At 42.1% G+C, this 21,287-nt stretch overlaps 3 non-coding genes across 3 annotated transcripts; all 3 read left to right on the forward strand.

The window, feature by feature from the left end:
* The first annotated feature begins 5,609 nt into the window (after window positions 1-5,609).
* LOC140306104 (U2 spliceosomal RNA) lies at window positions 5,610-5,800 on the forward strand. The gene has a single exon (XR_011915463.1). It is a non-coding gene; the product is annotated as a U2 spliceosomal RNA (small nuclear RNA).
* A 411-nt stretch (window positions 5,801-6,211) lies between these two features.
* On the forward strand, window positions 6,212-6,325 carry LOC140306316 (U5 spliceosomal RNA). Its single transcript, XR_011915635.1, has one exon. It is a non-coding gene; the product is annotated as a U5 spliceosomal RNA (small nuclear RNA).
* Window positions 6,326-6,600: 275 nt separating this feature from the next.
* On the forward strand, window positions 6,601-6,788 carry LOC140306214 (U2 spliceosomal RNA). The gene has a single exon (XR_011915563.1). It is a non-coding gene; the product is annotated as a U2 spliceosomal RNA (small nuclear RNA).
* The last annotated feature ends 14,499 nt before the right edge of the window (window positions 6,789-21,287 follow it).

Here is a 21,287-nt window from a genome sequence, read left to right on the forward strand (position 1 = left end):
AAAGAAGCTTATTCTCGGATTCCTGATCCTTCAGTGTTGCTTTTTCTTCTACTGCAAAATACAATGTTGTTCTTTGTTGAAGTCGATCTAGACATTGATAAATATGAAGGACAAAGCAGTTTTAACTTGGTTTGAGTGAAGGAATTAATTTTATACATAAAATCCCAAATCATGCAGAACGTATGAAAATAAGCTTATTCTCGGATTACTGATCCGTCAGTGTTGCTCTTTCTTCTACTGCAAAATCCAGTGTTGTTCTTTGTTGAAGTCAATCTAGAAATTGATAAATATGAAGGACAAAGCAGTTTTCACTTGGTTTGAGTGAAGGATTTGCAGCTGAAAACCTCCCGCTCCCGCTTTTGATTGTGTATAGTCGGGCTTTCGAGCCTTTTCTTACCCGCTTTTTACAAACTATGGTCGGACATTCAAACCTTCTTGTAGCCGAAAACCTCCGCTCCCTCTTTTGATTATACATTGTTGGGCATTCGCACCTTATTTACAAACTATAGTCAGACATTCACACCTTGCAGCTGAGCCACCTCAGCTCCCTGTTTTGATAGTGTATGTTCAGGCATTCGAACCTATTCTTACCCCCTTTTTACAAACTATGCTCGGAGATTCACACCTACTCACAGCCGAACAACTCCGCTCCCGCATTTGATGATGTCTTGTCCGGCATTCTAGTCTCTTCTAACACATTTTTCAGCAATTATGGTTGGACATTCACACCTACTCACAGCCGAACACTTCCGCTCCCACATTTGATGGTGTATAGCCGGACATTCTCACCCTTTCTCATCAGCTTTTTGCAAATTATGATCTGACATTCACACCTACTTGCAGTCGAACAGCTCTGCTCCCGCTTTTGATTATGTTTGGTTGGATATTCGAACCTTTTCTTAACTGCTTTTTACAAACTTTGGTCGGACGTTCACACCTTCTTGCAGCCGAACACATCCACTTCCACTTTTGATGGTATATATTCGGGCATTCGAACCTTTTCTTACCCGCTTTTTACAAACCGTGGTCGGACTTTCACACCTTCTTGTAGCCAAACAACTCCGCTCCCGCTATTGATTGTGTACAGTCGGGTATTTTAACCTTTTCTTACCCGCTTTTTACCAACTATGGTCGGACATTTACACCTTCTTACAGCGGAACACCTCCGCTCCCTCTTTTGATGGTCTATGTTCGGGCATTCGAACCTTTTCTTACCCGCTTTTTACAAACTATGGTCGGACATTCAAACTTTCTTTTAGCCGAACACATCCACTCCTGCTTTTGATGATGTATGTATTGGTTCCTCATGCTGTTGCCATTATTCTTCTCGAGCAGAAAACTTCACATCTTTCAACTGCTCGTTGGCTCAGATACACCTCTGTGATATGCCAAATGTCACTGTTAAACGTTGTACTGTTCTGAATCCTGCTACTTTGCTTCCGACTCCTGAGGATGGGGAGCCTCATGACTGTGAAGCTGTTTTGGAACAAGTTTGTACACCCCGACCTGATCTTTTAGAGACTCCTCTTCCAAACTCTGACATGATTCTTTTTGTAGATGGATCAGCTTTGCGTGATCCAGCCACAGGTACTAACTGTGTTTGGTTTGCAGTATGTTCTTCACATGACACTTTGTTGTCTGGTTCTCTTCCTAAACATTTCTCTGCTCAAACTACTGAGCTTATTGCACTTACTGAAGCTTGTAAGTTGGCAGCTGGTAAGTCTGTCACTATTTACACAGATTCCAGATATGCTTTTGGTGTTGTTCATGACTTTGGTGCGCTGTGGAAACACAGGCATTTCCTTAAATCAGATGGTAAAACTATTCTGAACTCCAAGCAGGTTTCTGATCTTCTTGATGCGATCCTTTTGCCTACAGCAATCTCGGTCTGTAAGTGTGCGGCTCACACTAACTCAGACGATCCTGTTGCTTGTGGCAATGCCAGAGCTGATGCTGCAGCTAAGCAAGCAGCTAAATCTTTTCCTGTTTTCTCTTCCCTCTCTTTGCAGGCAGAAGACTCCCTCACAGATCTCCATGCTTTGCAAACTTTTGCCTCTGCAGATGAAATTTGGTCCTCTGGACGCATTTGGTCCTCTGTGGGTGCAACTCATATGGATGGTGTTTGGATGGGACCTAATGGTAAACCCTGTCTACCTAAACATTTTTTTCCTCATTTTTCAAAATTGACACATGGGTTGGACCATGTGTCAAAAGGGGGGATGCTGAATGCACTCACTGCTCAGTGGTTCACAAAAGGGTTCAGTTCATATGCGCAAAAATACTGTCAGTCATGTATGGTTTGTGCCACACATAATGTAGGAAAGGCATTACACACATCGCAAGTTGCACACCCTCCACCAGAGAAACCTTTTGAACATTTGATGATGGATTTTGTTGAACTCACACCAGCTGAAGGAAAGAAATATGCACTAGTAATAGTGGACGTGTTTAGTAAATGGGTTGAAGTTTTCCCTGCAAAACATGCAAACAGTAATGCAGTGACTAAAGCACTGCTAAACAGAAATCATTCCTAGATGGGGCATTCCAGAGAAGATCAGCAGTGATAATGGCACACATTTTGTAAACACTGCATTGACTGAGGTTGGTAAATTCCTGGGAATAACCTTGCGCACACATTGTGCTTATCATCCACAGAGTGGAGGTGCTGTGGAAAGAGAAAATGGTACATTAAAGTCCAAGTTAGCCAAATGTTGTGAAGAAACAGGTCTGCCATGGACAAAAGCATTACCTATTGTGCTTACCTACATGAGAATGAGAATCAGAGCTCAAGTGAATCTCAGCCCATTTGAAATTTTATTTGGCAGACCTCCTAACCTGGGATTGGGACCTGTAACCAGACCCCTCCCTTCCACAACTGTTTGTGATGATGCTATGTTGTCTTACTGTCGAAACCTTTCCACTGTTCTATCTCAAGTTTCACAGAAAGTAAAAGCAGCCCTTCCAGCCACAGAAAACACACCACTCCAACCAGATGACAGGTGGAGTGTTACTACTGCAAATCCTGTAGCATTTGTGCCATCAGGGTTTTTTGCTTGACCTGTTGAATAAATATAGTTATTTCTGCATTTTCATAACGTATATCAGTTAAGTCTGGCCTGCGTAAAACACTGATGGTTATTTCTGACATGCAATCATGAGGCTTTCCATCTGTGGGGTAGGTAGCAGTGTGGATGGATTAAGTGTAGCACATCTCTTGACAACAAGGTGTGGCTGTGAAAGAAGAACTGTTATGTAGGAGAGATGTCTGGTAAAGATATTTTGTTAAGTAACCATATCACAGCCACTGCATGAGGTACCTTAAGTGTTAATGGGTGAAATAACACCATTATTGTTGATGCCTGCACTGCCAATGGCTTCTGGCCATTGATTCAAAAGTACGATCTCGTCCCTTTTTCCCCCTTTCAGTGGACACTGGCCCCTAATTACCGCAATTCAGCAGGGGGTCTTTCATTAGGAGTACTGGACTCCCCCGTGCACGGTTTCAGCTCCGACCCTGGAAAGCGGAAAAAACGTTGAGATCTGGTTTGAGGACCCAATTGTTGAGAAAAGTCTCTCAATGAGACTCAGAGTTGCTGGAGTCAGTTAATGCAAATGTTTAATCTTGCAGCAAGTTCAAGAATGTGTGTGTGTATGGGTGTATGTGTGCAAACGTGTGTGAGTTTGTGTGTGTGAGAGTTTAAAGAACCTGTTATCAACAGGCAGGTCTTAACTAGTATGGCACAGGTCCAGCCTGTCTCATCTTTTTTGGAAGGTCCAGCGCTCGGCCGTAACCCTTCTGTCTGTTTGGACTCTCACATACATTCGGTTAATCATAGAAAAACGAGAACAAAACTTTTTAGCCCCTTAAATTCATAAAACAGACATGGTGCAGTTATTTCCATTCTAGAAAATAAGAGTAATCACCACCATTCCTATAAATTCTGGATATTCTAACAATCTGAATCTTTTTTAAATGTTCGATGAAGCCCATTGCTGTTCTGTTTAGAGACTCAGCTGATCATAAACCAAGTTTTGCTCTTGAACCAAGCTTCTAAACTCTTCACCTTTTTCATTTCTCAGTTAGTATTCACTTTAAAACTGATTAAAAGAAAAATTAAATGAATGCGTATCAACAAATGTGGGATCTAAACTCTAGTGCTTTCTCTAAAATAATTTCCTTTCTCAATTCAGAAATGTGTGTGTGTAAGTCACAACACCTGTGACACCAAAACGGCTTTCTTTTCTCTCTTTTCTCTACACTCTGCACTGTGAGCACACACACCAAATCAGAAAGGCTTTTTTCTCTCTTTTCTACATTATGGACTGTGGGGACACAAAACCGCTCTCTCTCTTTTTTTTTTTGATTGTGTGCCAGGGCGTTGTCTCACGTATTAGATTATGCTTAAGATACGAATAGGTTTATCAGTCACATCAGAATCCATACATACTGATCCTCCCGTAATAAAATGGTCGGATCTTATCAAACACACTTTGTTTCTTGTGACAAGTCAGCGAAACAGCGTATACACGTCAAGACACTGAATCAAGTTTGCCACAAGAACTCATAAGTTTGGCAGTATTGCTCTGCCGTCAGCAATCATACACCCATTTTATTTTCATGAGACATGTGCAGGCACCTGTTCATCTACTGTTCTATCACTATGAATTAGTTTATCTATTATCAATAAGGATACTTCTACAACTACTATCAAAGTATGTCCGGACTTCTTATGTTGTCAGTTGCTATATATGAATAAGTGGGTTGCTACTGAAAAGCATTAAGCATGTCACACAGCCCAAACATATAACATTTCAGGACACACCACACAGTTAACAACCACAGTGAAGCGTGTCAAAGCCCAAACATGTAACATTCAACAGGACACTTACACAACACATTCAAATCAAACAGTCAGACAACATACAAGAACATATACCCCAGCCGGCATTGCTCCCTGCCTATTTTCCTACAACTCACTATGTGTGCGCACACCTTTATTCACAAACTCTTCAACTTATACTCTTTTACCGAAGCTGCTACAGCTCGATTGGCCAAATACCCTTAGATCCTATTTCGGTGAATTTGACATCTGCCTTGTATGTAACAGATTAGCGGTTTAGCAGTTTTAATTTAGTTTGAGTGAAGGAATTCATTTTATAGCAAAATCCGAAATCGTGAAGAACTCATGAAAGTAAGCTTATTCTCGGATTCCTGAAACTTTAGATTTGCTCTTTCTTTTACTGCAAAGTACAACGTTGAGCAGCACTAATGAGTTGTTTCTATTTTTGGCAGGCTTTACCTTTGCGGGTGAAGCCCTTTCTGTCTGTGCAAAAGAAATCTTGTTACTGTGCAGAGTGACTTCTCTGAGTAGAGTCGCCTTACTTGTTGCGACTGTGCCGATGTTCGAAGCTGGAGTGCAAAGTTGTTGCTTGAATGGTGCTCGCTGGAGCGTGTGGTAGTGTAAAGTTATACCATTTAAAAGGGCTGAAGAGTGCTCAGTGCAGCGGGTGGGCGGAGGTGCAAAGTGACACTATGGCCATAAAAAGAACACCGCTACAAGTGCGCATTGTGCCAGGAAGGGCCCTCGGACGTGAACCAGTGGACTGTTATCGCTTCTCGGCCTTTTGGCTAAGATCAAGTGTAGTATCTGTTCTTATCAGTTTAATGTCTGATATGTCCTCTATGCGAGGACTACATATTAAATGGATTTTTATCAATAGGAGTTGAAAAAGGAGCTTGCTCCGTTCACTCCAAGCATCGACCCGGTACTGCAGTGCCGCTGGGAACGGTGCGCTCTCCTCTGCTCTTGTGAAAAAGCAAACAGCGGTGCAAGATGGAAGTTTCAGGGAGCCTAAGATGAAACTTTCTTTTAATCTGCTGAGAAAAGAGAGTGAATGCGAAGCAGACTTTAACACGGCTCTGGGAGCGAGCCGAGTGCGGGCTAACCGGGAGAATTGCTTGAAAGAAACGCGACACCGAATGAGCAGTCAGAACAAAGCCTCAATACGGTGTTCCCGTGTTGTTTGTGGCTGCCTTGTCTTTGGCACAGAGTAAAAGACAAGGCAGCCATCGAATAGGGCCCGATTGTTCCTACTTGGTCAGCCGAGGAGCAAGGGGGGGGAGCAAGCGTCTCAACCAAGCAAAGCTCACCATGGGGAAGGTGGCTATGCCAACTAGCCTGATGCCCTGCTCCCGCAGTGATGGATAATCGTACTCTGGTTTCTCTTCATAACGTACAAGTCCTTCGCCTTTTACTAAAGACTTCTGTGGAGAGCAGCACTAATGAATTGTTTCTATTTTTGGCAGGCTTTACCTTTGGGGGTGAAGCCCTTTCTGTCTGTGCAAAAGAAATCTTGTTACTGTGCAGAGTGACTTCTCTGAGGAGAGTCGCCTTACTTGTTGCGACTGTGCCGATGTTGCTTGAATGGTGCTCGCTGGAGCGTGCGGTAGTGTAAAGTTATACCATTTAAAAGGGTTGAAGAGTGCTCAGTGCAGCGGGTGGGCGGAGGTGCAAAGTGACACTATGGCCATAAAACGAACACCGCTACAAGTGCGCATTGTGCCAGGAAGGGCCCTCGGACGTGAACCAGTGGACAGATATTGCTTCTCGGCCTTTTGGCTAAGATCAAGTGTAGTATATGTTCTTATCAGTTTAATATGTGATATGTCTATGCAAGGACTACATATTAAATGGATTTTTATCAATAGGAGTTGAAAAAGGAGCTTACTCCGTTCACTCCAAGCATCGACCCGGTACTGCAGTGCCGCTGGGAACGGTGTGCTCTCCTCTGCTCTTGTGAAAAAGCAAACAGCGGTGCAGGATGGAAGTTTCTTTTAATCTGCTGAGAAAAGAGAGTGAATGCGAAGCAGACTTTAACACGGCTCTGGGAGCGAGCCGAGTGCGGGCTAACCAGGAGAATTGCTTGAAAGAAACGCGACACCGAATGAGCGGTCAGAACAAAGCCTCAATACGGTGTTCCTGTGGTGTTTTTATAAAATGCGGTGTAAAAAAAGGTGTGAATGCCCCATAGAAAACTAAAAGGTGGAGCGGAAGTGTTCGGCTGCAAGAAGGTGTGAATGTCCGACTATATTTGGTGAAAAGCAGGTGAAGCAAGGTCTGAATGCCCAACCTTACATCATCAAAAGCGAGATCAGAGGTTTTTGGCTGCAAGAAGGCCATAGTTTGCCAAAAGCGGGTAAGGTGCGAATGATCGGCTAAATATCAACAAAAGTGGGGGCGGAGGTCTTCGGATGCAAGTGGGTGTGAATATCCCACCATACAAGTATGGTGGAGAGGAAGCTGTGAATGGCCGACCATAGTTTGCAAAAAGCGGGTGAGAAAAGGTGCGAATGTCCAACCATACATGATCAAAACAGGGAGCGGAGGTGTTTGGCTGCGACAAGGTGTGAATGTCCACCCATAATTAATGAAAAGCGGGCAACAAGTAGGTTTGAATGCCCAACCATACATCATCAAAAGCAGGAGTGGATGTGTTCGGCTACAAGAAGGTTTGAATGTCCAAGCATAGTTTGTAAAAAGCGGGTAAGAAAAGGTTCGAATGCTCGAACATACACCATCAAAAGAGGGAGCGGAGGTGTTCCGCTGTAAGACGGTGTGAATTTCCGACCATAGTTGGTAAAAAGTGGGTATGAAAAGGTTCGAATGCCCAAATTCGGCTGCAAAAAACTGTGTTCGGCTGCAAAAAGGTGTGAATGTTCGACTAAATTTTGTAAAAAGCGGGTAAGACAAGGTGCGAATGCCTGACAATGTATGATCAAAAGCAGGAGCGGAGGTGTTCAGCTGCAAGAAGGTCTAAATGTCCATTTTTAATTGCTAGAAAACATGAAAGAAAATTTTCGAAAATCAATCCGCACATGATCATAAGTGGGAGAGGAGGTGTTCAGCTGCAAGAAGGTGTGAATGTCCTACCATAATTGCTGAAAAATGTGTTAGAAACGGTAAGAATGCCGGACCATACATCATCAAAAGCTAGAGAGGTGGTGTTCGGCTGCAAGTAGGTGTGAATGTCTGACTAAAGTTCAAATATATTAACAAAAGCGGGAGGAGAGGTCTTCGGATGAGTGGTTGAGAATTTCCAACCATAATCTATAAAATGCGGTGAAAAAAAAGGTGTGATAGATACCTAAAAGGTGGAGCGGAAGTGTTCGGCTGCAAGAAGGTGTGAATGTTATATATATAGTTGGTGAAAAGCAGGAAAAGCAAGGTCTGAATGCCCAATCTTACATCATCAAAAGCGAGATCAGAGGTGTTTGGCGGCAAGAAAACGGGTAAGGTGTGAATGACCGACTAAATATCAACAAAAGTGGGGGCGGAGGTCTTCGGATGCAAGTGGGTGTGAATATCCCACCATACAAGTATGGTGGAGAGGAAGCTGTGAATGGCCGACCATAGTTTGCAAAAAGCGGGTGAGAAAAGGTGCGAATGTCCAACCATACATGATAAAAACAGGGAGCGGAGGTGTTTGGCTGCGACAAGGTGTGAATGTCCACCCATAATTAATGAAAAGCGGGCAACAAGTAGGTTCGAATGCCCAACCATACATCAACAAAATCAGGAGTGGATGTGTTTGGCTACAAGAAGGTGTGAATGTCCGAGCATAGTTTGTAAAAAGCGGGTAAGAAAAGGTGCGAATGCCCGACAAAGTATGATCAAAAGAGGGAGTGGAGGTTTTCGGCTACAAGAAGGTTTGAATGTACGACCATAGTTTGTAAAAAGCGGGTAAGAAAAGGTGCGAATGCCCGAACATACACCATCAAAAGAGGGAGCGGAGGTGTTCCACTGAAAGACGGTGTGAATGTCCGACCATAGTTGGTAAAAAGCGGGTAAGAAAAGGTTCGAATGCCCGAATATATACCATCAAAAGCGGAAGCGGAGGTGTTCGGTTGTAAGAAGTTGTGAACGTCCGAATTTAGTCGACATAGTGAGTTGTAGGAAAATAGGCAGGGAGCAATGCCGGCTTGGGTATATGTTCTTGTATGTTGTCTGACTGTTTGATTTGAATGTGTTGCGTAAGTGTCCTGTTGAATGTTACATGTTTGGGCTTTGACACGCTTCACTGTGGTTGTTAACTGTGTGGTGTGTCCTGAAATGTTATATGTTTGGGCTGTGTGACATGCTTAATGCTTTTCAGTAGCAACCCACTTATTCATATATAGCAACTGACAACATAAGAAGTCCGGACATACTTTGATAGTAGTTGTAGAAGTATCCTTATTGATAATAGATAAACTAATTCATAGTGATAGAACAGTAGATGAACAGGTGCCTGCACATGTCTCATGAAAATAAAATGGGTGTATGATTGCTGACGGCAGAGCAATACTGCCAAACTTATGAGTTCTTGTGGCAAACTTGATTCAGTGTCTTGACGTGTATACGCTGTTTCGCTGACTTGTCACAAGAAACAAAGTGTGTTTGATAAGATCCGACCATTTTATTACGGGAGGATCAGTATGTATGGATTCTGATGTGACTGATAAACCCATTCGTATCTTAAGCATAATCTAATACGTGAGACAACGCCCTGGCACACAATCAAAAAAAAAGAAAGAGAGAGAGCGGTTTTGTGTCCCCACAGTCCATAATGTAGAAAAGAGAGAAAAAAGCCTTTCTGATTTGGTGTGTGTGCTCACAGTGCAGAGTGTAGAGAAAAGAGAGAAAAGAAAGCCGTTTTGGTGTCACGGGTGTTGTGACTTACACACACACATTTCTGAATTGAGAAAGGAAATTATTTTAGAGAAAGCACTAGAGTTTAGATCCCACATTTGTTGATAGGCATTCATTTAATTTTTCTTTTAATCAGTTTTAAAGTGAATACTAACTGAGAAATGAAAAAGGTGAAGAGTTTAGAAGCTTGGTTCAAGAGCAAAACTTGGTTTATGATCAGCTGAGTCTCTAAACAGAACAGCAAAGGGCTTCATCGAATATTTAAAAAAGATTCAGATTGTTAGAATATCCAGAATTTATAGGAATGGTGGTGATTACTCTTATTTTCTAGAATGGAAATAACTGCACCATGTCTGTTTTATGAATTTAAGGGGCTAAAAAGTTTTGTTCTCGTTTTTCTATGATTAACCGAATGTATGTGAGAGTCCAAACAGACAGAAGGGTTACGGCCGAGCGCTGGACCTTCCAAAAAAGATGAGACAGGCTGGACCTGTGCCATACTAGTTAAGACCTGCCTGTGGATAACAGGTTCTTTAAACTCTCACACACACAAACTCACACACGTTTGCACACATACACCCATACACACACACATTCTTGAACTTGCTGCAAGATTAAACATTTGCATTAACTGACTCCAGCAACTCTGAGTCTCATTGAGAGACTTTTCTCAACAATTGGGTCCTCAAACCAGATCTCAACGTTTTTTCCGCTTTCCAGGGTCGGAGCTGAAACCGTGCACGGGGGAGTCCAGTACTCCTAATGAAAGACCCCCTGCTGAATTGCGGTAATTAGGGGCCAGTGTCCACTGAAAGGGGGAAAAAGGGACGAGATTGTACTTTTGAATCAATGGCCAGAAGCCATTGGCAGTGCAGGCATCAACAATAATGGTGTTATTTCACCCATTAACACTTAAGGTACCTCATGCAGTGGCTGTGATATGGTTACTTAACAAAATATCTTTACCAGACATCTCTCCTACATAACAGTTCTTCTTTCACAGCCACACCTTGTTGTCACACTGCTACCTACCCCACAGATGGAAAGCCTCATGATTGCATGTCAGAAATAACCATCAGTGTTTTACCCAGGCCAGACTTAACTGATATACGTTATGAAAATGCAGAAATAACTATATTTATTCAACAGGTCAAGCAAAAAACCCTGATGGCACAAATGCTACAGGATTTGCAGTAGTAACAGAAACTGAAGTTTTCTTAAAACAACCACTACCAAAAAATTACTCTGTTCAAGCAGTCGAATTGGTAGCTTTAACTGAAGCTTGTAAATTAAATAACAAAAAGGTTGTTAACGTTTACACTGACAGTCAGTATGCCTTCTCAACTGTACATGTGTTAACACAGCATTGGAAAAACAGGTATGTTGACATCCACAGCTAAATGTATAAACTACAAATATTTTAGCATTATTAGATGTTATTCAATTGCCATCTACAATAGACTCGTATGAATGACCGGAAGGAAAACCATACTGCCAAAGAATTTGTTTAAATATGCTGCAGTATTGAGCCACGCACCATGTCATGTCTCAACAGGAGGGATGGAAGCAATAATGAACAAGGTTTTTACAGCATATGGTTTTACTAATTATTGAATTTTTTTTTTTAGAATAAATAAATGAATAAAGTTTTGTCTAGCAGGTCAAATATGTGCAAAATACATTCCACAGGGCAATCTAAGACCAAAACGAAGATAATTCCCTAAGCCAGTGTATCTTTTTCAACATATTTGTTTGGATTTCATTATTTCATTATTGTGTAGATTTCATTGAACTAAATTAATGTTAAGGGAAACGATTCTGCTCAGTGACAACAGAGGTTTTTACCAAATGGTCTGAAATATTTCCATGTGCACAAGCAGATGCACTCTCAGTAGCAAAATCACGCGTAAAATAACTCATTTCTAGATTTGAAATTCCTGAAAAGATCTTCAGTGATAATTTGACACACTTTGTAAACTATGTCATCTCACTGATGGCAAAGAACTTAAAATAGATCTTAGAAACCACTGTGATATAGAAGGTTTCGCTAACACATTGGAATTGTTTTACTATTTACATATGCATGTGCAGTGAAGAATTGCTTGCTGCTGATAAATGCAAAGAAGAACAGCTTACACATAGATGCTCACATATAGGCTGCTGAATGCAATGAAGACCTGCTTATCCAGTAAAGTTCAATGTCAATGTGTAATATTCAATTAGGATTTGCAAAACAGTGAAGTTAAACAATGAATGGGTCCATAGTCGGTATGAGAAGACTACAGGAATATTTACCTGGGTGTACGTTCAAACAGAGATGAGAAAATTGCGATAAATTATTGTTTGTTTGTTTGTTAGTATGTATATGAATGTTATGTGTATAAACTGTGTTGAGTTGTAGTTACTCAGTAGTGTCTCAGTGAAACAACCGACGGGGGAAGCCTTGCGGTGACAACAAAAGCAGTGTTTTACTGATCAGTCAAGTTGCTCCAGTGTACTCCATACAAACTGGTTGGCTACTGAAGGGATAGAAAATGGGGAATACTTGTTTTAAAGCAAACAAGGAATTAGATGGGAAAAATACATGTTTTAACGGGACCCAGACAATATTATATAGATGTCGCCACTGAAGTAAAGAACATTTACGTGGGATGGTGTGAGGGTCCTCGTTTGGCTGACGTTCGCTGATATGCTCGCCATGCTCAGAACCAAGTTGAGACGCGTAAGACAACCAAAAGGGACAAGTGTGAAAAGGAGCTGCATTTGGCAACCATGACCATGTATTACGCAGTTGGTGTAAACAGAGGACGAGGCCGAAGTCGAAGACGTGGACGTGTGGGAGAGGAGGTCGAAATGGGCCACGCCAGAGCTATGATCCGAATATTTGTTTTTACTGTGGCCAGACTGGACACTGGAAGAAGGACTGTCCACAGCTGAAAAGTGATGAAATTGGGCAAAAGACTGACTGAGGGTGGGAGGCAGGTTCTGGACGTCACGCGGCAGCGGAGCCTCCACTAATGGGTGATAGCACAAACACACTCACACATTTTTCCTGCTCTGTGTAGTGAAGCAACGCTTGCCGACTGTGATTCACGTAGTAAAGTTTTGCATGCTATTTCCGTCCTAGAGCAAAGATATTTCTCTCAGAATATAGGAACTTATGTTCATCAGTAGTGACGTCAGGGGAGTTTGATTGTCCTCCAAAGTTAAGTGGAAACCACGTTTACTGTATGTCTGCATCAGGCCAGGTTGTGAAGGAGAAAATGACAATGCCCATTGTTATCAGAGTTGTGTCCCATTAACCTGATGGGCTGTGATCTCATGTGTAAATTAGGCATTATTTTAACTTCTACACCAGAGGGTGTTAAGGTTATGTTACAGCCTGACAAAGTTTTCACAGCAGTGCAGTTTGATTCATCGGCACTTACATATGCTTATGAGTGGAAACTTCCCAGCTCTCCTTTTTCACAACAACTAGTGGAAGAAGCAAAAGCGTTAGTTTCACCCCTTTCTGATTTCATGCAACCTACTGATTTGCACTGCACATCACACATTTCTTTGGGGCCTGACAATGACTATGAGAAGAAGTGAAAAAATATGTGCGCCTACTTTATTGACTCCAGAGCACTTCAATTTTTTTAATGTTTGTGGTACTCGCCCTCACATTTCCTTGGCCAAACGTACACACAGGCAGTGACAAGGTGTGGGAGAGTTTGTTGCTACATGTCAGAAAGAAATGGAGTGGACCGTTTCACCTGCTGATCCAAATTTGATGTTTTCTGAACGATTGTCAGCATACAAAAAAACATTTTTGAGTACAATGCATTGTCAAAGAACTGTGGACTTAATTCCTACCACAGAATCACATTTTGAAGCATGTTTTTTATCTGAAACAGATTTGTCTTCGATACCCATGTTGGCTGAAGTGCCCAATGATCTTTGGGCTAAGAGCAAATATGATGTGGGGTTGATAAAAGGCTGTGAACCAGTAATTGTCACCCCTAAATCAGACTTTTGTCCATGTAAAAAACAATACCCTTTTAAGCCTGAAGCAATTAAAGGGATTAAACCTGTTTTTCAATCTTTTCAGAAAACAGGCGTTATTGTTCCTTTTGAAAATTCACCTGTGCTTACTCCATTGATTCCTGTTAAAAAGATTAAAGATGCTGGCCAGCCAGATGAATGGCGTTTTGTACAGGACCTCCAAGCGGTGAATGCTGCAGTTCAGCCACATGCTCCTACTGTGCCCAACCCACACACTATTTTGTCTCAAATTACATCAGATGCACAGTTTTTCTCAGTGGTTGACTTGTCGCCAGTGCACCCTGATAGCCCATTTTGGTTTGCTTTTTAGTTTGAAGGGAGATCTTGGACTTTTACCCGGTTATGCCAGGGGTACTGTGAAAGTCCCACTATTTACAATGCTGCCCTCAAAGCTAGTCTGGATTAACTTCAATCAACCACAGGCTCTGCTCTTTTGCAGTATGTGGATGACATCCTTTTATGTAGTCCATCTAAACAACAGTGTGAAAAAGACCAAATGACTCAAATAACTTTCTTGCTTTCAAAATTTTTCCTCTAGTGACGCTGACTTAGAGAGGGATGAAGATAATCATGTTTAATTGTTCATGTTTTGATTGTTTATCATTGGACCCTTTATTACTATGATGCCTCCATTTTAAACTCATGTTGTGTGCAAATGCAGGCTGATGTTTTACAGATAAAGTTATTATTTTCCTTGTTTCTTTTGGGTTGATTAATATAATGGTATTATTAGTTAAAACTGCTTTGTACTTCATATTTATCCATGTCTAAATAGCTTTAAACAAAAACAAACGTAGTACTTTTCAGGATAGGAAACAACAACACTAAATTTTTTCAGGAATCCAAGAATAAGCTTCTTTTCACGAGTTCTACACAATTCCGGATTTTGATATAAAATTAATTCCTTCACTCAAACCAAGTTAAAACTGCTTTGTCCTTCATATTTATCCATGTCTAAATAGCTTTAAACAAAAAAGAACGTTGTACTTTGCAGGATAGGAAAGAACAACACTAAACCTTTAGGAATCCGAGAATAAGCTTATTTTCACGAGTTCTACACAATTTCAGATTTTGTTATAAAATGAATTCCTTCACTCAAACCAAGTTAAAACTGCTTTGTCCTTCATATTTTTGCATGTCTAAATAGGTTTCAGGCATAAAATTCTTCATATTACCCTGTATGTGAAAGAAGCATACTTGTGATGGAGCAATACACTCCTTTTGGGTAACCTAAACTGATGGTTGGGGAGGAAAGTTAGAAGAACAATCAACTATCAACCAAAGACAGATGACGTGATGAGCGGGCAATATAACTGTGTGTTTTTACTTCAGTGGTCAGAGCAACTCTGTATTCTGTACTGTGTTGTTCTCTCTTTCAAGATATTATTATTAAAGCCTCTTATCTCCTCAGAAGAAAATAACTGACTCTGTGCGTTACTAAATTTCCACCACAATTTTGGCGTCACGAACAGGATCCCTCGACTGGTGTCTCTGGACCGGATCGCAGTGCATGGCCAGCCTGGACTGAAGTAGCTGTTCCAGCCTCATACCTCCAAGGCCTTTTCTGAGAGAGAGGACTGGCAGGTCCTTTTCCTGAATACCAGCGCTGGGATCATTTTTGAAATATGATAGTCTGAGACGATAGGACTGCTTTTTAGTTTTTATTTGAATAAAAGAGGGTTTCCCGGTTGTGTCATTAGTGAGACAGAGATTTCATGGGTAAGTGAAACTTTTGAAGCAGTCCGAAGAAGTGTGAAGTACTCCGAAGAAGTGTGAGTACAGATTAAGGTCCTCATTGGAGACGTCCTTTGAGTGAAGGAATATATTTCCCCATTCCAAGTCTGAGAATGGGAAACAGTAGGTCTCAGACTTTTGACCCTACCGTTAGAAATAAGAAAATTAGAAGAAAAGTTTTGCAAATATGAGAAGAAGAAGAAGAGATGAAGCAAAAAAAAGAAAATTAAGTTTAAATAAGAAGTAAGAAAGGTATAGAATTTTGGAAAAAATAAAGTGTATTAAGAGAAAGAAAGGAAAATGTTAAACAAATGCCATGACGGAATGATGATAATAATTTAGTATTAGCTGTGCCGGATCCAGACCTGGACTCCTGCCCTCCACGACGCCTGCAACAACAACAGCCAGCCCTGCCACAAGCCTCTGGCTCTCGGGAAGAAGGGACTTCTTCCATCCTCCCTCGGGAAGAAATTCCATCATTCTCACAACATCAGTTACATAGGTCTGATGATGAGGAAAAGGAAGACGTTTGGTTCTCCAGCGTACCTGCCCAAGAACTTTTAACGCAAGTGACAAAAATCCTTTACCCACAATCTGGACTTCAGAGATCTAAACGTGAGAAAAAACAAAACCAGATTCAAACCATGCCTATGGTTAAAGTTGCAGTTCCCACTGGACCATTACTGGTTTATCGACCCTGGACTGAGACTGACATCATGGAAGCATAACAATGCTTACCAGATCCAGAGATTTCTGGACCCCATTTTGCTGACGAGTTGCGAGATTTCTGCGCACAATTCTGCCTGACTGGGGTTGAATTGCCTCGCATATTGGCAAAAAAGTTCAAACCGACCGACCTCGGCAAAATAGAGGCCAGTATGCTACAACTGGATTTGCGACCTACCAACAGTGAACGAGGACATAATGATAACGCTCAATATGAAGCAGCCATCCAAAGACTGTGTCAAGCCATCACCACTCAATTTCCAACCAAAATCAATATGTCCCACATTTACACCTGCAAACAGAAACCTGGTGAAGGGACTGATGATTTTGTACACCGCATCCTTGAGAAAGTCAGCAAGCACAGCGGTCATCAGAGACCAAGGGATTTGGGTAATGAATCAGGACCATGGGAGAGTATTGCATGCAATGGAATGTCCGACCATAGTTGGTAAAAAGCGGGTAAGAAAAGGTTAAAATACCCGACTGTACACAATCAATAGTGGGAGCGTATGTGTTCGGCTACAAGAAGGTGTGAAAGTCCGACCATGGTTTGTAAAAAGCGGGTAAGAAAAGGTGCGAATGCCCGACAATGTATGATCAAAAGAGGGAGCGGAGGTTTTCGGCTGCAAGAAGGTCTGAATGTCCAACCATAATTTTTTTTAAAACGGGGAAGAAAATAATCGAAAGCCCGACTATACACCATCAAAAGCGGGAGCGGAGGTGGTCAGCTGCAAGAAGGTCTGAATGTCCATCAATAATTGCTAGAAAACATGAAAGAAAATTTTCGAATATCAAACCGCACATGATCATAAGCGGGAGAGGAGGTGTTCAGCTGCAGGAAGGTTTGAATGTCCACCCATAATTCCTGAAAAATGGGTGAAAAAAAAGGTAAGAATGCCCAACCATACATCATCAAAAGCAGGTGTGAATGTTAGATCATAATTTGCAAAAAGCTGATGAGAAAGGGTGAGAATGCCCGACTATACACCTTCAAATGCAGGAGCGGAGGTGTTCGGCTGTAAGGAGGTGTGAATCTCCGACCATAATTGCTGAAAAATGTGTTAGAAAAGGTAAGAATGCCGGAGCATACATCATCAAGAGCGGGAGAGGTGGTGTTCGGCTGCAAGTAGGTGTGAATGTCCAGCCATAATTACTCACAAACGGGTAAGAAAAGGTAGTATTGCCAGACCATACATGATCAAAACAGGGAGCGGAGGTGGTTTGGCTGAGAGAAGGTGTGAATGTCCGACTAAAGTTCAAATATATTAACAAAAGCGGGAGGAGAGGTCTTCGGATGAGAGTGGTTGAGAATTTCCAACCATAATCTATAAAATGCGGTGAAAAAAAAGGTGTGATAGAACACTAAAAGGTGGAGCGGAAGTGTTCGGCTGCAAGAAGGTGTGAATGTCCGACTATATTTGGTGAAAAGCAGGTGAAGCAAGGTCTGAATGCCCAACCTTACATCATGAAAAGCGAGATCAGAGGTGTTTGGCTGAGAGAAGGCCACAGTTTGCGATGCAATAATTAAAGGCCTCATGCCAGATGTCGCCACTGAAGTAAAGAACATTTACGTGGGATGGTGTGAGGGTCCTCGTTTGGCTGACGTTCGCCGATATGCTCGCCATGCTCATAACCAAGTTGAGACGCGTAAGACAACCAAAAGGGACAAGTGTGAAAAGGAGCTGCATTTGGCAGCCATGACCATGTATTACGCAGTTGGTGTAAACAGAGGACGAGGCCGAAGTCGAAGACGTGGACGTGTGGGAGAGGAGGTCGAAATGGGCCACGCCAGAGCTATGATCCGAATATTTGCTTTTACTGTGGCCAGACTGGACACTGGAAGAAGGACTGTCCACAGCTGAAAAGTGATGAAATTGGGCAAAAGACTGACTGAGGGTGGGAGGCAGGTTCTGGACGTCACGCGGCAGCGGAGCCTCCACTAATGGGTGATAGCACAAACACACTCACACATTTTTCCTGCTCTGTGTAGTGAAGAAACGCTTGCCGACTGTGATTCACGTAGTAAAGTTTTGCATGCTATTTCCGTCCTAGAGCAAAGATATTTCTCTCAGAATATAGGAACTTATGTTCATCAGTAGTGACGTCAGGGGAGTTTGATTGTCCTCCAAAGTTAAGTGGAAACCACGTTTACTGTATGTCTGCATCAGGCCAGGTTGTGAAGGAGAAAATGACAATGCCCATTGCGTGTTGTCACTCCCGATGAGCTCTCCTTCAAACACTCATTTTTGTTATCAGAGTTGTGTCCCATTAACCTGATGGGCTGTGATCTCATGTGTAAATTAGGCATTATTTTAACTTCTACACCAGAGGGTGTTAAGGTTATGTTACAGCCTGACAAAGTTTTCACAGCAGTGCAGTTTGATTCATCGGCACTTACATATGCTTATGAGTGGAAACTTCCCAGCTCTCCTTTTTCACAACAACTAGTGGAAGAAGCAAAAGCGTTAGTTTCACCCCTTTCTGATTTCATGCAACCTACTGATTTGCACTGCACATCACACATTTCTTTGGGGCCTGACAATGACTATGAGAAGAAGTGAAAAAATATGTGCGCCTACTTTATTGGCTGTGTCGCTCACTCCAGAGCACTTCGATTTTTTTAATGTTTGTGGTACTCGCCCTCACATGTCCTTGGCCAAACGTACACACAGGCAGTGACAAGGTGTGGGAGAGTTTGTTGCTACATGTCAGAAATAAATGGAGTGGACCGTTTCACCTGCTGATCCAAATTTGATGTTTTCTGAACGATTGTCAGCATACAAAAAAAACATTTTTGAGTACAATGCATTGTCAAAGAACTGTGGACTTAATTCCTATCACAGAATCACATTTTGAAGCATGTTTTTTATCTGAAACAGATTTGTCTTCGATACCCATGTTGGCTGAAGTGCCCAATGATCTTTGGGCTAAGAGCAAATATGATGTGGGGTTGATAAAAGGCTGTGAACCAGTAATTGTCACCCCTAAATCAGACTTTTGTCCATGTAAAAAACAATACCCTTTTAAGCCTGAAGCAATTAAAGGGATTAAACCTGTTTTTCAATCTTTTCAGAAAACAGGCATTATTGTTCCTTTTGAAAATTCACCTGTGCTTACTCCATTGATTCCTGTTAAAAAGATTAAAGATGCTGGCCAGCCAGATGAATGGCGTTTTGTACAGGACCTCCAAGCGGTGAATGCTGCAGTTCAGCCACATGCTCCTACTGTGCCCAACCCACACACTATTTTGTCTCAAATTACATCAGATGCACAGTTTTTCTCAGTGGTTGACTTGTCGCCAGTGCACCCTGATAGCCCATTTTGGTTTGCTTTTTAGTTTGAAGGGAGATCTTGGACTTTTACCCGGTTATGCCAGGGGTACTGTGAAAGTCCCACTATTTACAATGCTGCCCTCAAAGCTAGTCTGGATTAACTTCAATCAACCACAGGCTCTGCTCTTTTGCAGTATGTGGATGACATCCTTTTATGTAGTCCATCTAAACAACAGTGTGAAAAAGACAGTGAATCTGTTGAAACATCTTCATTCTTATGGCCATAAAGCCAGCCTTTCTAATTTACAGTTTGTACAGGACGAAGTCACCTTTTTGGGTCATGTGATTTCTAAGGATGGGCGCTCACTTTCTCCTAAACGTGTTGCTGCAGTTCAGATCATTCCTAAACCGGTTACTAAAAAACAGCTTATGTCATTCTTAGGTATAACATCTTACTGCAGGAACTTTATTCCTAACTACTCTTTTCTCGAAGCTCTCTTAGGTGCTCTTATCCATGGTAAAGGCCTCCAGTCAGCTGATCGTGTTCCATGGACTCCTGAGGCTGAATCAGCCTTTAGTCAGCTTAAGCTGGCTCTTCAAACAGCACCAACACTTGGCATTCCAGATCCTCATAAACCTTTCATACAGGCAGTTGATGAGAAGCATGGTTGTATGACATCTGTTCTTATGCAGGAACATGGGGCAGGCAAAGGCCAGTGGCTCATTTCTCAGCAAAACTGGACTCTGTGGCTGCAGGCCTGCCTGGTTGTCTTCGTGTTGTTGCAGCTGCAGAGAAAGCTGTCCTGGCCTCCCAAGATATTGTGGGCTACGCTAATTTGACTGTTTTGGTTCCTCATGCTGTTGCCATTATTCTTCTCGAGCAGAAAACTTCACATCTTTCAACTGCTCGTTGGCTCAGATACACCTCTGTGATATGCCAAATGTCACTGTTAAACGTTGTACTGTTCTGAATCCTGCTACTTTGCTTCCGACTCCTGAGGATGGGGAGCCTCATGACTGTGAAGCTGTTTTGGAACAAGTTTGTACACCCCGACCTGATCTTTTAGAGACTCCTCTTCCAAACTCTGACATGATTCTTTTTGTAGATGGATCAGCTTTGCGTGATCCAGCCACAGGTACTAACTGTGTTTGGTTTGCAGTATGTTCTTCACATGACACTTTGTTGTCTGGTTCTCTTCCTAAACATTTCTCTGCTCAAACTACTGAGCTTATTGCACTTACTGAAGCTTGTAAGTTGGCAGCTGGTAAGTCTGTCACTATTTACACAGATTCCAGATATGCTTTTGGTGTTGTTCATGACTTTGGTGCGCTGTGGAAACACAGGCATTTCCTTAAATCAGATGGTAAAACTATTCTGAACTCCAAGCAGGTTTCTGATCTTCTTGATGCGATCCTTTTGCCTACAGCAATCTCGGTCTGTAAGTGTGCGGCTCACACTAACTCAGACGATCCTGTTGCTTGTGGCAATGCCAGAGCTGATGCTGCAGCTAAGCAAGCAGCTAAATCTTTTCCTGTTTTCTCTTCCCTCTCTTTGCAGGCAGAAGACTCCCTCACAGATCTCCATGCTTTGCAAACTTTTGCCTCTGCAGATGAAATTTGGTCCTCTGGACGCATTTGGTCCTCTGTGGGTGCAACTCATATGGATGGTGTTTGGATGGGACCTAATGGTAAACCCTGTCTACCTAAACATTTTTTTCCTCATTTTTCAAAATTGACACATGGGTTGGACCATGTGTCAAAAGGGGGGATGCTGAATGCACTCACTGCTCAGTGGTTCACAAAAGGGTTCAGTTCATATGCG

Source organism: Leuresthes tenuis, unplaced genomic scaffold, assembly GCF_036924035.1.
Source record: "Leuresthes tenuis unplaced genomic scaffold, fLeuTen1.0.hap1 SCAF_4, whole genome shotgun sequence".
NCBI lineage: Eukaryota > Metazoa > Chordata > Actinopteri > Atheriniformes > Atherinopsidae > Leuresthes > Leuresthes tenuis.